Raw genomic sequence first — 12942 nt, 5'->3', positions numbered from 1 at the left:
CCCATATAAGAACACTTTTACTGTCTTTGCATGTTTCTACCAACACAAGTTTATACTGGACAAGAAAATCTGAGTACAAATTCTACTTTTCACATGCCAGCCTTGAAGTTTTGAATATTCTGTCTATTGTAACTGAATGTGAGGAAAAATGAGTGACAACTGGCCAACCTGTTCCAACTACTTTAACTACTTTCCAACCTTACTGGTGACAAGAGGACTGGTAAGAGTGTGCTTTGGAAAATTTTCATTTAAAATAGGCTGACTTCCAGATTGTCACAGAGGAGAGATGAAATAGTATGCATGTATCAGAAGACTCCTCTTGTGAATACTTCAGAACTCAGCCCAATAACAAGCTCACAACAAGCTGAAATAATGAAGTCACCTCAGAAAACTGTATTATTTCAACTTTCATGTCTCTTCCCAACTTGGCAGTCATGACACTTTTTAGGGTATTGTCTCCTCAACCTGACACAGTGATATGAACAATGGTGAAACTTCAGTTTCAGTTTTCATGTCAGACACTCTCCAGGCTGCCGATCTCCCGGAGCTGATGAACACAGCAGAAGGAGGGCAAGATCCATGGGTGGAACTACGCCACTTTTCTGACAAAGAGCTGGCCACAGAGCGCATTTCAAAACAGATTAACAAAAACAACAGCTACACACCATGACAAAGTGCATGTGGTGGAAATGAAAATATTTACCCACAGATTATCACACATCCAGCAGTGTGACTACCATGCATTGAGCACTAGAAGATTCAAAATAGTGACTGTATGTTTAGAGATGATTAGGGAATCTGGAAGGGTTGGTCTGTAATACCAACTTTTTAAGCTTCTAAGAGTACAGTTGTCATTTCTCCACCTCTCCTACCCCAGGGTGGTGAAATAACAGTCTTTTCATACCTATGTGTTGGCTGGGGGAGGGAAGAATTCCTCTGCTATTAAACACAACTTCTCATTAAATAGTTGACACCTTATCCTTCTTTAAATGTTGTAATGTTTACTTTGCAAAACCCAGGAAAGCTTTTAAAATAAAGATAGCAGAGAGATTCTTAAGCCGGGTGTCCTTGCTTATCTGCTCTTTATCAACCAGCTATTGTTTCTGGAGGAGCTCGCTGGGGAAGGTGGAGCAAAGGGGGTTAATGTTCAATAGGTATCTATCAGTTCCCCTGAAGGAATAGCGCTGCTGACAGAAGAGCAACACTGGGTTCTCAGCTACTTCCTGCAAATGTGACAAACCAGAGAGGGGAAAAAAACCCAAAACAACTGAGAGCTGCAGCCACTTCTTCTCTTTTTATATTCTTTTTTTTCCCCTCCCTCTCCCAAAACAACTAGTTTTAAGAAATACATGTTCCTTAGGAGAGATAATCCCACAATAGAGAGTCCATTAGAGGTATTAAAGCATTGGCAGCGCCTGATCTACAAGAAGGGCTCTGTCCTGACAATAGACAATTAAAGCTGATAAATCTGCACTACTTGTTGCCGTTCTAATTCCTCGTAATTGTATGCTACTTGTCCCTGCCTCCTGCGTCCAGGGATGAAGCATGCTTCTTTAATCTCCAGAGTACCTGACCTAGTTCCTATGTGGTCTTTTCAGGACCTGTTTTCTTCCCATCTGGACTTCTTCCCTCCTACTCTCCTTTCCTGCTTCTCTGTCCTAAGCATTAAGAAGAGGTTACGATAGAGGGCATAGAAAACACCAGAGCACAGCACCCGGATCAATAATTCTGGAGCCCCAGACAATGCACTAATCTGCAATAACAGCTAATCATGGTCAATTTGGCACACCAGTGATTAAACTGTACTTTTCATTAGGCTCAACAAGTAGAGCAGACGCACACTGAGAATTCAAATTGTCCTATCAGTAAGAGCTGCCAAACCCATGTGCACTTGTGCATTTGTAGCTGCTGCATCACTAGACTTGCCAGACTAGGTGCTTTGTGGGGGCTTACCTGTTTTATTTTGATATTTTATGAACTGGGACTCTTAGCTGTGTTTTCTATAAAAAGCAAGCCCCTCCTTAATCCACTACCACAAGTTCTCTTACTTAAAGGGCTCAGTGGGTAAAATTGTGATATGCAGGATGCTGAAAAATAATCATTGCAATTACATGTTCCCTCCTGGTCCTAATGAAATTCTTGGGCTTATTTTAGGTCTCAAGGATATTTGGTGGTTTTGTGAAATTTCTTTTTGTTTTTAATTGAATAAATCTTGGAAGTCTGCTGGCAACAAAGCAGAAGCATGAAAATGCATCACAGGACTTAGAAGATTGAAAGCAAGTAAAAATTACTTTGTATCTATTAATTTGTCAAACCAAACTGTTCAGCCAACCTCACAGAGTATTTGGAGACTAGAGAAGGGTTTAGGGTTCTTTTTTTCACCCCTGAACTTATGAACTAACCACTACTGTGCCCACCTTAGAAATCGACAGTTATTATCCTTTACACGTTGTATTGAAAGTGACCTTCCTGTCACCCTCATAGAACAATTTCTTGTGACAACAGTTTATTCTGGTTGCAGTCACACCTAACGGACCCATTTTACAAACTGCCCTGAAAGTCTCACTCGAGAGTTTACCACAATCTTTCTCTAAAGCACAGCACCAAATTCCAGGACTCCTAGAGACCAACCCCACGCACTCAGAGGTCTCCTTCTGTTTAACTTTAGCTTATCATCCTTGTAGTAACTTGAATAAGTGTTAAAACTGCACTTCAAGTTGCTCTTTAAAAAAAAAAAAAAAAAAAAAGGAGCTTGGAAGATGTCAAACGAAAGCAGGAAATGTCTATTCTACTATTAATATTAATGAGTCCCTAATGCATTTGCAACCCACTTGAGGTTAAGTCAGTAGAGTTCTTCTTCTGACAGCTATTCCTCATCAAACTACCACTGCTGAAGATGTTGATGCTTTCCCTTTTGCTCTGTAATCTCTAAATCAAGTTTAAATCACACCAGAGCCTACCCCAAAATAATGTATTTTATCCTAAGTGAACACAAAGCCCTGGAGACAGTGGTTTAAAACAGCACACATGTCCACTCAATTTATCATTTTAAGATAGGAAGCTGCTGCAACAAACAAAACACCTCCTTGAAAGTGGGACAGCAGCAGATTGCGGTGCAGAAAGCTCTGGGATCTTTTGTTTTCCTGGAGAGCAACAACACGGCTTTGCAGAGAAAGACAACAGCCTCCCCTTGCTGAAATCTAAATCAGTTCATATAGAAAAACCTGCCAACTGCTAGTTAGATGGTAGCAAAATATTGCAGATAATTCACTTTTCACGATAAAGCAGGAACAAGGAGGCATGCAGCACCCAGCAGGGGCTCAACTGATAAAACGGTGTCAAACTCAAACCATTTGTCAATTGGGAGGGAAGAGAGCAAGCTGAAAGATGGATTCAGGAAGTAGATTTATCTAGTGCGACACATTAACTAGTATAAATACTAAGGAAAAAGTAAACACATTTACCCAGCAGTATCTCTAGCCAGCAAAGAAAAGGCTTCTGAGCCTCAGATTCATGCTGGCCATCTAACCACTCAGCTGTCAGCTACAACAGCAGTAGCATTTTTCTTCTTGTGCAGGATTGCAGTGACATTTAATTCACGGCACTAAAAGGTTTTAATAAAAGTGTACATTATAATTAAGCAAAACAAAAGCGTGACTCGTGTGCTGTCCTAGTCTCCTCCCTCCACCCAGTAGCCAAACCAATAAAACCACCTTGGCAGCAAACAAGTCAGGTAACATACCCCGGAGAAGAGCACAGATTTGTTATAGAATCATTCACTTGGTGTCTGGCTTGTTCAAAACTGCCTTATCAGAAACTTCTGTGCCGAAGGCTCCCGAGGCAATGGAGGGGGCTGACAATGCAGGTCAGGCACAGTAATTCGCCAACAGCGTAATGTGGGGCACATAAACAAACTGGAATAATGCAGGGCAGAAGGGCTCTTTGGATATATGCTTTCCATTGGAAAGTATAAACAAATAACACAGTCTGTGCACGGCACATCTTGCTACAATCACTGGGATGAAGGAAAACATTTCAAAGGGCTTTAGGATACCAACCTACAGCTATGTGGCAACCTGTAATATTACAGAATAGTGCAGCATATCAGCAAACCATTTTTACACTCAATCTAACGCAAACCTCAAAGATTAACAGCAAAGTAAGTAATCTGCATCTCCCCCCCACAATTCCCCTCAAAAAAAAGAAAAAAAAAAAAGTTTGTTCATAAAGAAAGCTACAGCACAGTTCTTTGTTCAGCTGTACCTTTATGTGTCCACACAGCACAGGTTCCCCACCTCCAGCTTATGCATCTCAGGGTTTTAGTCCATATGGAAAGTCTGTCATTCACTCTCACACTGTTACACACACACACGCATGCTCACGTACTCCACACCACACCCGCACTCTTGCTCCCCAACACACACTGCCTGGAACTGCTCCGAGGATTTTAGAATTTCCTCTTGCTAGCAGATTCCTCCCTCCCCTCGCATCCACTCCACCCCGTTCTGTAATTAGGCTTAACAAGAACAATTAACAAAACAAACTCCTCTCCGCCTGGTGGCCTGATAATTCTGATTGTCATAATGTATTAAGATGTGTTAACCAGTTTAAAATAAAGGTAAATTGCAGCATTGCACAAGGGTCATTTTGCACCTATTTCTACTGCTTTTATCATAGGGATAATGAACATTCAGCCACGCCTTTAATTTAAAACATAAACCACCAAAACTCACATCTGAACAGCAGAACTCAAAATTGATGCTTTTGAACCAACAGGACTATTTCGATTATTTTTTTCCTAGTTTGCTAGAGGGCAGCTCCCTTCTCCTTTGCACAGCAAACTCCTTAGAAAGATTTTTCTTTATAGAGTTACTTCGTGATCCTAAACATTCAAGGTGTAAAATCAAATTTTAATGCATCTTCTGGCTTTACAGTTGTCCATGAATAAATGGATTGCAGTTGTTCCTTTCGCCGTGCCTGGTGTCTAATGGCATGGTACAGGAGACCAAAGCCTCAACATTTTTCTGATGGTTTCTCTGTCCACTTTTAAGTCACCTTCCTTCAGCAAGCAAATCACATAACTTTAGTGTCAGAATCATAAAAAGACACAGTTGAGGACTAAATGATTTCAGGTGGTCCGTGGAGAAACTTTGATGTTCTTTGATTTCAGTGAGCTATGGGTACAACACACAGAGAAAATTTACAGCCCAAATTCAGTTGGAAAACATATCTAGTTCTTGTTCTGCTTATACACTTTGTGAGTTTGTAATTAAAACTATCAACATGAAATGAGTAAACATATTAAAATCATAAGCACACAGAAGACATGAAAATAAAACTGGTTTTATATGTGACAGGGATTTGGGTTCATGCGAACTGAAAAAATCATTCTGTTCCCTCAGTTACGTACAGTCTGATTCACAATACCATCTGCCAACTAACCACAAACAATTTTTTAAAACAAGACAAAGAAGGAAAAAAGAAGGCTGGTGTTGCTAGTATATTGTTGGGAACGTGCAGTTTCTGATAAGCTAGTTGTGTTTTCCCAAGTCAATGATTTCATCTCTGCTGGGTGTCAACATTTACACAAGAATAATTTGGGGGGTCAGAAAGACAGCAGCAAATGAGATTTCAAAAGGTTTCATAACAGCACAGATTGCTCAAACCCAAGGAAAGGAGGGTTTCAGAAGTTCACTCTTCTGCTTCTTCATTCCTCCTTCCCTGAAGCTGAGTCAAAGTTCTGTAAAATCCTACAGCCAACCATCAGATTTGCAAGACAACAGACTCACATAAAAAACCCCAAGCTTTGCAGTGAGACAAACACTCCAAAATGTCAGTAAATGGGAGACCTATTATGGTGCAAACTCAGGCATTCTTTCAATTGGTAGGAGATGCCAGGAGATCTAAGATTGTGTACAGAAACTCAGTTCTGCAGTCTTGGCATAGGAAGCGTCATCTTTTTCTCCACCTCATTCGGTGTTAAGAAAGAAGAGTGCTGACAGGAAGAGACATTTTTCCAGATTTTTTTCTCTCTCCTTTCTCCTATAAAGGCCCAGTGCCTCTCTTTAACCACAGCCTGTTCAAACGAAGACAACCAATTTTGTCTTGTATTTTTCCACTTTCCTCATCAGAATAGCAGCACTTGAACGCTTCACAAACATCAAATAATGACTAATCTGATTTTCACAATACCTCCCCCATATGTTGATGAAGGTATTACTGCTATTCTCGCTCTGCAGAAGGGGTACGGAGACACAATGACATTAACATCAAAAGCATACATTACTTTTGGGATGCAGAGCAGCCGATTTACTCAGCACAGTGCATTATTTTTTATGTTCAAAGCATTTCTCTTGCTGGCATCTGTGATGGCTCTGTGTTTTGCAGGGCTTCACATCAGGCACCAGGAAAGATGTCAAAATTATTGCCCACCCGCAAAAGACTTTGCTGAGATGAATTGGCCCGAATCTTATTCCAAATCACAGGTCGGAATAATAGATAGTTCCAGAGCAGAGCTCACCTGGTCTGAGAGCAGCACTTCCTGCCATGACCATCTTATTTCCTTATGCAGCAGCAAATGAGATGGCGGGAAGAGGTGTCTTAAAGATAACATTTTATTACACCACCCCAATTCTTCTCCCCTAGCAAGCTTGTCTTACGCCTAAATGAGGCACGTAGCCAGCTAACAGTAATTAAGTGAGTAATTAAAGACTGGATCATAATGCATAAGAGGATCAAATTGGAGTTAGGCAAACATTAAACTCTGAAGAACATGAATTTGCAATTTTAGTAAGGTTTTCTATAGTTTTTATGCTGATTTTTGAAACTGCAAATAGAAAAAGCAGAGATCTCATTATCTGGCACTACTCTGATATCTACATAGATCAAGAACAAAGCTGAGGTATTCTGGTCTGCCACAGGCAGACCTCTGCAGGGACACTGGCAGACCTGGCTCAGAGCAACCATATGGTTGTTTTTGGCAAGGTTGGCACAAGCACTATAAGGGCTAGGACACTTCTGTTGATGGGTTTCATCAGGTGATAGGCTGGCAGCAAAGGAATGACTGCTTTCAGGCATCTTGATTTCATGCCAGGTGTGGTGTGGAGCTTGTTCTTCCTCTTCCAGTGCTCAACTCAGACTTCTGATTGGTTTCCTTGCCCAGCAAGTCCTGAGCTTGTTCCTCCTGACCCCTCTTGTAGTTTCCCTTTCCAGTCACTCACATCTACCACTCCCACACCCAGGCTCCTGTGCGCCAAGTCTTCTCATCAAGCCAGTTTCAGTCCCTCCTGGTTCCTCATCTGCACTGCACTTCTTTCCTGTCCCACTTTAGGCAAACATGACATGCTCTCCATCCCTATGTGCCCCTACTGCCCTGCTGACCAGCAGGCCTGGCCTCCACAGCCTCCTCATCAGTGTGGTGGAGTCAAGTCTGCAGGCATCTCCTGGTGCTTCTGTGCAGGCGTGTAGCCCTGAGCTCAGTTCACACATTGAGCAGACATGGTGTCAGGCCAACTGGAACTCCTGTGACTATGTTAGTATGGCACTGAGCCCGAGCTAATAAGTCCTGGTGAGAAGCCGGATATATTAGCTTGGGCTTAGCACTGTGCTAATGCAGCCAGGCAGCTTTTGGATCAGAGCTGGCTTACATCCTGCCCGCTTTTAACACCGAGCTTGCTTGTCTTCATCTACAATAACCCATAAAGATAAATCCCCTAGTCTTGTACTAACCTTACTCTCAGTTTCCCTCTTCCCTGACACTGCTGATCTCCAGGCATAGTCTCTCCTCCTTCATAATCCCCTCCAGGTTCAGCTCTTCTCCAAAGGCTTTTAAAAACAGTTCCTTCTGATCACTCTCTGGCCTCAGGTTGGTTTGCAATGAGCACGTGCTGAACACGCACTCCTCTGCTCTCAGTTCCAGTGTTCCATACTAGACCCAAGAGTGTTTGCCCATTGAAGGGAGCCATAATGCCCTTCTACAGCTCCTGGGAGGGCTGCTCTGCCAATCCTCTAGGCTGGCTTCTAGCTCAAAAGCAATTCTCCTGTGGTTGGGAGTCAGAGATAGAGGTGGGAACATTACCAGAGTGTGTTCTGGTCTTGCACTGACAGAGACCCAATGCAAATGAAGCACATGTGGGGATCCAAGAACTGGGAAGTGCTCCTGACACAGGGGATGGCATTTGAACATCCCAGACAATGACAGTCACCACCCTCCCCTGCCACATACGCTGCCCTTCCCCAAGCCACTGAACCTGTCACTCAAACTTTGCTCCAAAAATGGGGGCTGTCATGATGGAGATTACTTTTCAACAGAAAAGTCATCACACTCCTAATGTTTGACCAATCAATTTTTATCATAGCCAAATTCTTGGAAATGACAGAACAGATTTTGGAGGAAAATGCATCCACAGGAAAATAAAATGCAAGAAACACCTGGGGCACACGTTAAGAGTTTGGTAGATTTAGGAGAACCTTAAAGTGAGATCTTCTAATGCAAATTGTCTGTCTGTCTTGGCAATAGGTGATGCTAGCAGGGTACCAGATAGAGTTCCCTGAGATTCATTTTAAGGACATGTTATTGAAAATTCCTTTGTGTGAGAATGAGAATATTTCCATCAGTCACCAGCCACATACAAAGCACGTGCACAGATTTAAATCCTTTTTCCTTGGTCTGTTGTTCCTCTTTTAGTGACCCAGACCAAAGCACTAGAATTTTATTACTCATACAACATGGCAAGTTTTGATAGAGACAGAGAGGATGCTCCTATTCCAGTAAGTTTATACAATTTTCTCCTTTTATTATACTAAATCTTAATGGGAAATGCAGACAATGGAATGCTGAAACTCCTAATTTTCATCACTGTTAAGATGAGAAAAGTAAACAAGTGACTATGTAATTGCAGTAGCTAGCTGTAATAAAACCAGATCCTCAAATGACTAATCTCATCACTGAATAATAATAATAACAGAAAATCTTTTTGAAAGAATAAATTTGCACCAGTCTGTCTCAGCATATCCCTCTCATTTAAAACTATTAGCAATACGTGCACACAAATCAGGCAATGGGGAGTAAGGGAAGCTTGCAATCAGACCTAATGTCTTCCCTTCCTCTCAGCCCCCAGTACAGGACAGCCACTTCCTTTCTACAAACGCTTTGCTCAGATCTGTACGCAAGACAGGCCACATCTTCCGGGGAGGCTCAAAGTCTTTGCAGACACACAGTTGCCTTCAAAGCATCGCTGGAAATCTGTGTGGGAAGACTCTAAAATATTAAAACCATCCTATTCTCTTTTCTTCTAAGCCAACAACAAACCGCCTCTAAACTTATCTATCATTTCTCTGCTCATTTATTCGAGGCTGCAGAATAAACTTTCTGACTACTGAAAAAGATACACAAATGCATAAGCTGCACCACATGTGCAAAGGAAAACAAATAGAGAAAATGTGTATGTCCCTTCCAGGAACACAGTTCTTTTCCAGAACATTAAAATTATGCACAAGCATTTCCCCTATTACAAGAAGCAGGCAAAAAGAAACCTGGTGTGAAAAAAAATGCATTTCTAAATGTAGTTTATCTATCCTAAATCCAAACTGACTTACCTCTTAGATCAATATTTCATTGCCATCTTGCCTGATTTTCTTTTTCCACAAGTGAACACTTGCCCTCTAGCAGATTCATAAGTCATTTAAGCCATTGTCTTCAGTTTTAAGAACTCCCCATCTGAAAGTTTGCTACGGCACTTGTAACCACAGCCCGGCAGCAACAGGACGCGATGCTGCTCCTCCTCGTGCAGTGCTCGGGCAGCCAGCCCGTGCTTACCGACTACAGACCAGAGATTGTCATGTTTTCTGTTTCCCCATTTCTACCCTGAGAGCCGGCCTGTGCAGCAGGATGACTTTCAGAGACGCATCCTTCATACCCTCTCCTTGCTGCCAGATGTCCTCTGCAGCAAGTTCATTGCTTTCATTTTGTATTTCACAATAGCTTAGATATTTAATAAAAATTCCCAGGCTACTACTCCTGAAAAAAAAGTTATTATTCTTAAAGAAGTTGGAGAGGCTAAAAGAGCTGATGTCAATTAAATCTTCTGAACTTCTCTAATTTGACATTTCTTTCTGACTGTCAAATTCAGGCTGCTGACAGTCCTTTATATATTTATCCCTTTGATATATGTCAAGCTGACAAGGTGTGAGGCAATACAATGGTGATGCTGTTCCCTGAAATACTGGCACATTTGCACTGTGCTATCACAACTCAGTGTGCAGAGAGAAGAGGGCACTAACAGACCCTCAGAGACTCCTGATCAGTTTCTGTGGATGGATGCTCTGACCCCACAGATAATGAAGAGGATGAATCAATTGGTTTAAGTCTGGCAAGGAAATAAAGACAAACAGGTACCAGAAATTCAGTGTACATACTGGTTACTGAAAACAGGCAAGGCACAGGTAAATATTTTTTCTGATTAATTTACATAAAAATAAATTTGACTTTTGTAGAGTTGATGTGATTTTGCAAATCACCACATTGAAGACATCTAAACAAAGTCCATCTGCATGTTTATAAACATGCACAAGTGTTTAAGGGACGCAATATGTTAATAAAAAGTCAACAATAATGGTTAGTCTATGCTTCCAATTATACTCTTTCTTCAATTAGTCTTGAAGAAACTAACACCTCTATTAATCATTTCAATTAACTCCACGCACCACATGACATCCGCACCAGCAGCCCATATGTTGCGTTCCAATCACCCAAATATTAAAGCCTTTTTAATTGATTGATCTAAAGAACATTCAACAGGCTCAAGGTGGCAGCCAGCCAGGAAATCCCAAAAGAAGATGACAAAAAGGTGGGGGTGCTAAACCAGCTTCCCAATTTGTTTTTCCTCTTCCTCCAGGGTTCACTAAGTTAATCCAATCACAGCCCATAAAGCCCCTTTTTAATAAAATAAATAAATAGATAAGAGAACACACATGTTGGCTTTCCCCCAGAGAAGCCCCCTCCGCTAAAGCTGGAGAGCCATCCTGTTAAGAAAGTGCTGCATAGGAGGGTGCATTTTTTATCCAGCAGAAATATTTAGCTTGGCTGCTGGCCAGGGAATGCTGAAAGAATAGACTGAATTAGGGGATTTACCTTCCACGTGTTTGGCACGCGTCATTAGAGGCTCTGAAGAGCTTGACTCTTTCGCTCTCTCACTCTCTGTTTTTACTCCCCCCCACCAGAGCTTTGATGCAGAGAATAAAGTACGAGCTATAAGAGCGGTTGATGTGTTGCAGTTCCAAATGTTGGCACAGTGGCTTTTGTGCTGTCGAAGAAAACCGATGCCCAGTTTCTGAAGGTTTTCTTTTTTTTTTTAATTCCAGTCAGGTATGGGGTGATACATTTTAAAAGCATTTACTTTAACACAGAAAAAAAAGAGCATGCTATTTTTCTTTCTCTCTTTTCCTAACAACAAGTTTCTGAAGTTTTCTGTAAACTTGGAGAAAGTGGCTTAAAAGTAAATTCCGTAACTGAAACTCCAGCCACAGAGCATTTTAGGAACTCATTTGAAAGGTTAGTTTTGTAACAATAACCCATTAATTGTTCTGTCATTTGACTTTTATATGCTGTCACATGGACTTAAGTTATTTTAAAAAACACTTCTTTACCTAAGTACTTTGGTCTTGCAAAAACCTATTAAGATCTATAGCCAGAACATGTTAGTAGAGGTGGTTGGTCTGTACATGAAGCAACTTGAGCACCTTCTCAGAATTTCTGATTTGTGAAAGGAAAGGCTATGTGTTAAGTTAGCCTCTCCCACCTTAACTTAAGACAAGGAAAAAAAAAAAAACAAAAGGAAAAAACCCCACAGTTTCCAGATTAATAAAAGCATAGAGGTCCTTAAACCAACAGTAAATGCAAATGTTTGTGTCTGGTACATGTGCCAACCCTGTTTACAGGGCAGAGTCTTGCAGATCGACTCCCAGTGCCACTAACACCTATTCACCGAGCTGGTATGAGCACTGGACGGGCCCTGCTGCAGCTGCCTCTGCTGTACTTGTCTCATCATCTCATCACAGTATCACATAAATACAGACCCTATTCACTCACAGTTTTCATTGCTATCAATTAAAGCACATCAGTTTAGAAGCTACTTGCTGACATGCTTACTCAAAGCAAGACTCAAGCAGAGTTTCTGAACTACAGTACTGGCTGTATCTTTATCCCATCTTCACTTGCAAAAAAATATGGGTCTGACTTCAGATAATTCATGCCACCAGATGACAGATCACATGTGAATTTTCACCTCTCTTTCAGTAAAACTAGTTCATTGGGCCTTGCATATCAGGAGATCCTGTAGGCTGCAGAAAAGCAACTTAAGGGATGGATACTAGCCCTCAGATATTAATACAAGATATTAACTCAAACATCAGAAGGGTGCTGAGATCCATCTCCTGGCTGAACCTAAAACACCTCAACTGTAGGGACCTCCTCTTAGCTTAAGGGCAGACCGATAGTTTATCACTTCTTAAGTAAATCATTCATAATTCATAGTCAGGTTGAAAACCACACAAATAATGAGCTCTCAGTATTAGTCAGCGGAAAGTGAGAACTGGCGTTTTCCACCTAAACCCGTAAAGGCTGACAAGTTCAGACATGGTTTTGTGAGCTCCTTCCTGGACCCCACGTTTTTAATTCAATTTAAAGAAAGCTAGGCAGCAACTTCCCCCCTGTCTTTGATGTAAAGATGTTAACATCCGTGCTAATAATACAAACTACCCCTTCTTTTATCAAAGGTTTCAGCAATTGCAAAGGCTTTCTCTTCATCAGAAAGGAAAACTGCAAAGTAACCAGCTGCCTGGTTCGGCTACTAACAGGGCAGGTTTGGGTCTGTACACTGCACAGGTGCCAGCCAGTGCCCAAAGCACTGCTTTATAAATTTATAGAATGGCTTCAGTTACAAA

At 41.4% G+C, this 12942-nt stretch overlaps 1 protein-coding gene across 1 annotated transcript in view; it reads right to left on the bottom strand.

The window, feature by feature from the left end:
* Nucleotides 1–4441, bottom strand: part of PRDM1 (PR/SET domain 1) — a 33173-nt gene extending 28732 nt beyond the window's left edge. Inside the window, exon 1 of the mRNA XM_072926740.1 lies at nucleotides 4264–4441. The gene's annotated coding sequence lies outside the window, so the exon portion shown is untranslated. The remainder of the gene's footprint in view (nucleotides 1–4263) is intronic.
* Between the last annotated feature and the right edge of the window lie 8501 nt (nucleotides 4442–12942).

This window comes from Taeniopygia guttata, chromosome 3 (genome assembly GCF_048771995.1).
Source record: "Taeniopygia guttata chromosome 3, bTaeGut7.mat, whole genome shotgun sequence".
In the NCBI taxonomy this organism is placed as follows: domain Eukaryota; kingdom Metazoa; phylum Chordata; class Aves; order Passeriformes; family Estrildidae; genus Taeniopygia; species Taeniopygia guttata.
The sequence above is the reverse complement of the archived record's forward strand: the minus strand, read 5'-3'. Positions and strand labels throughout refer to the sequence as shown.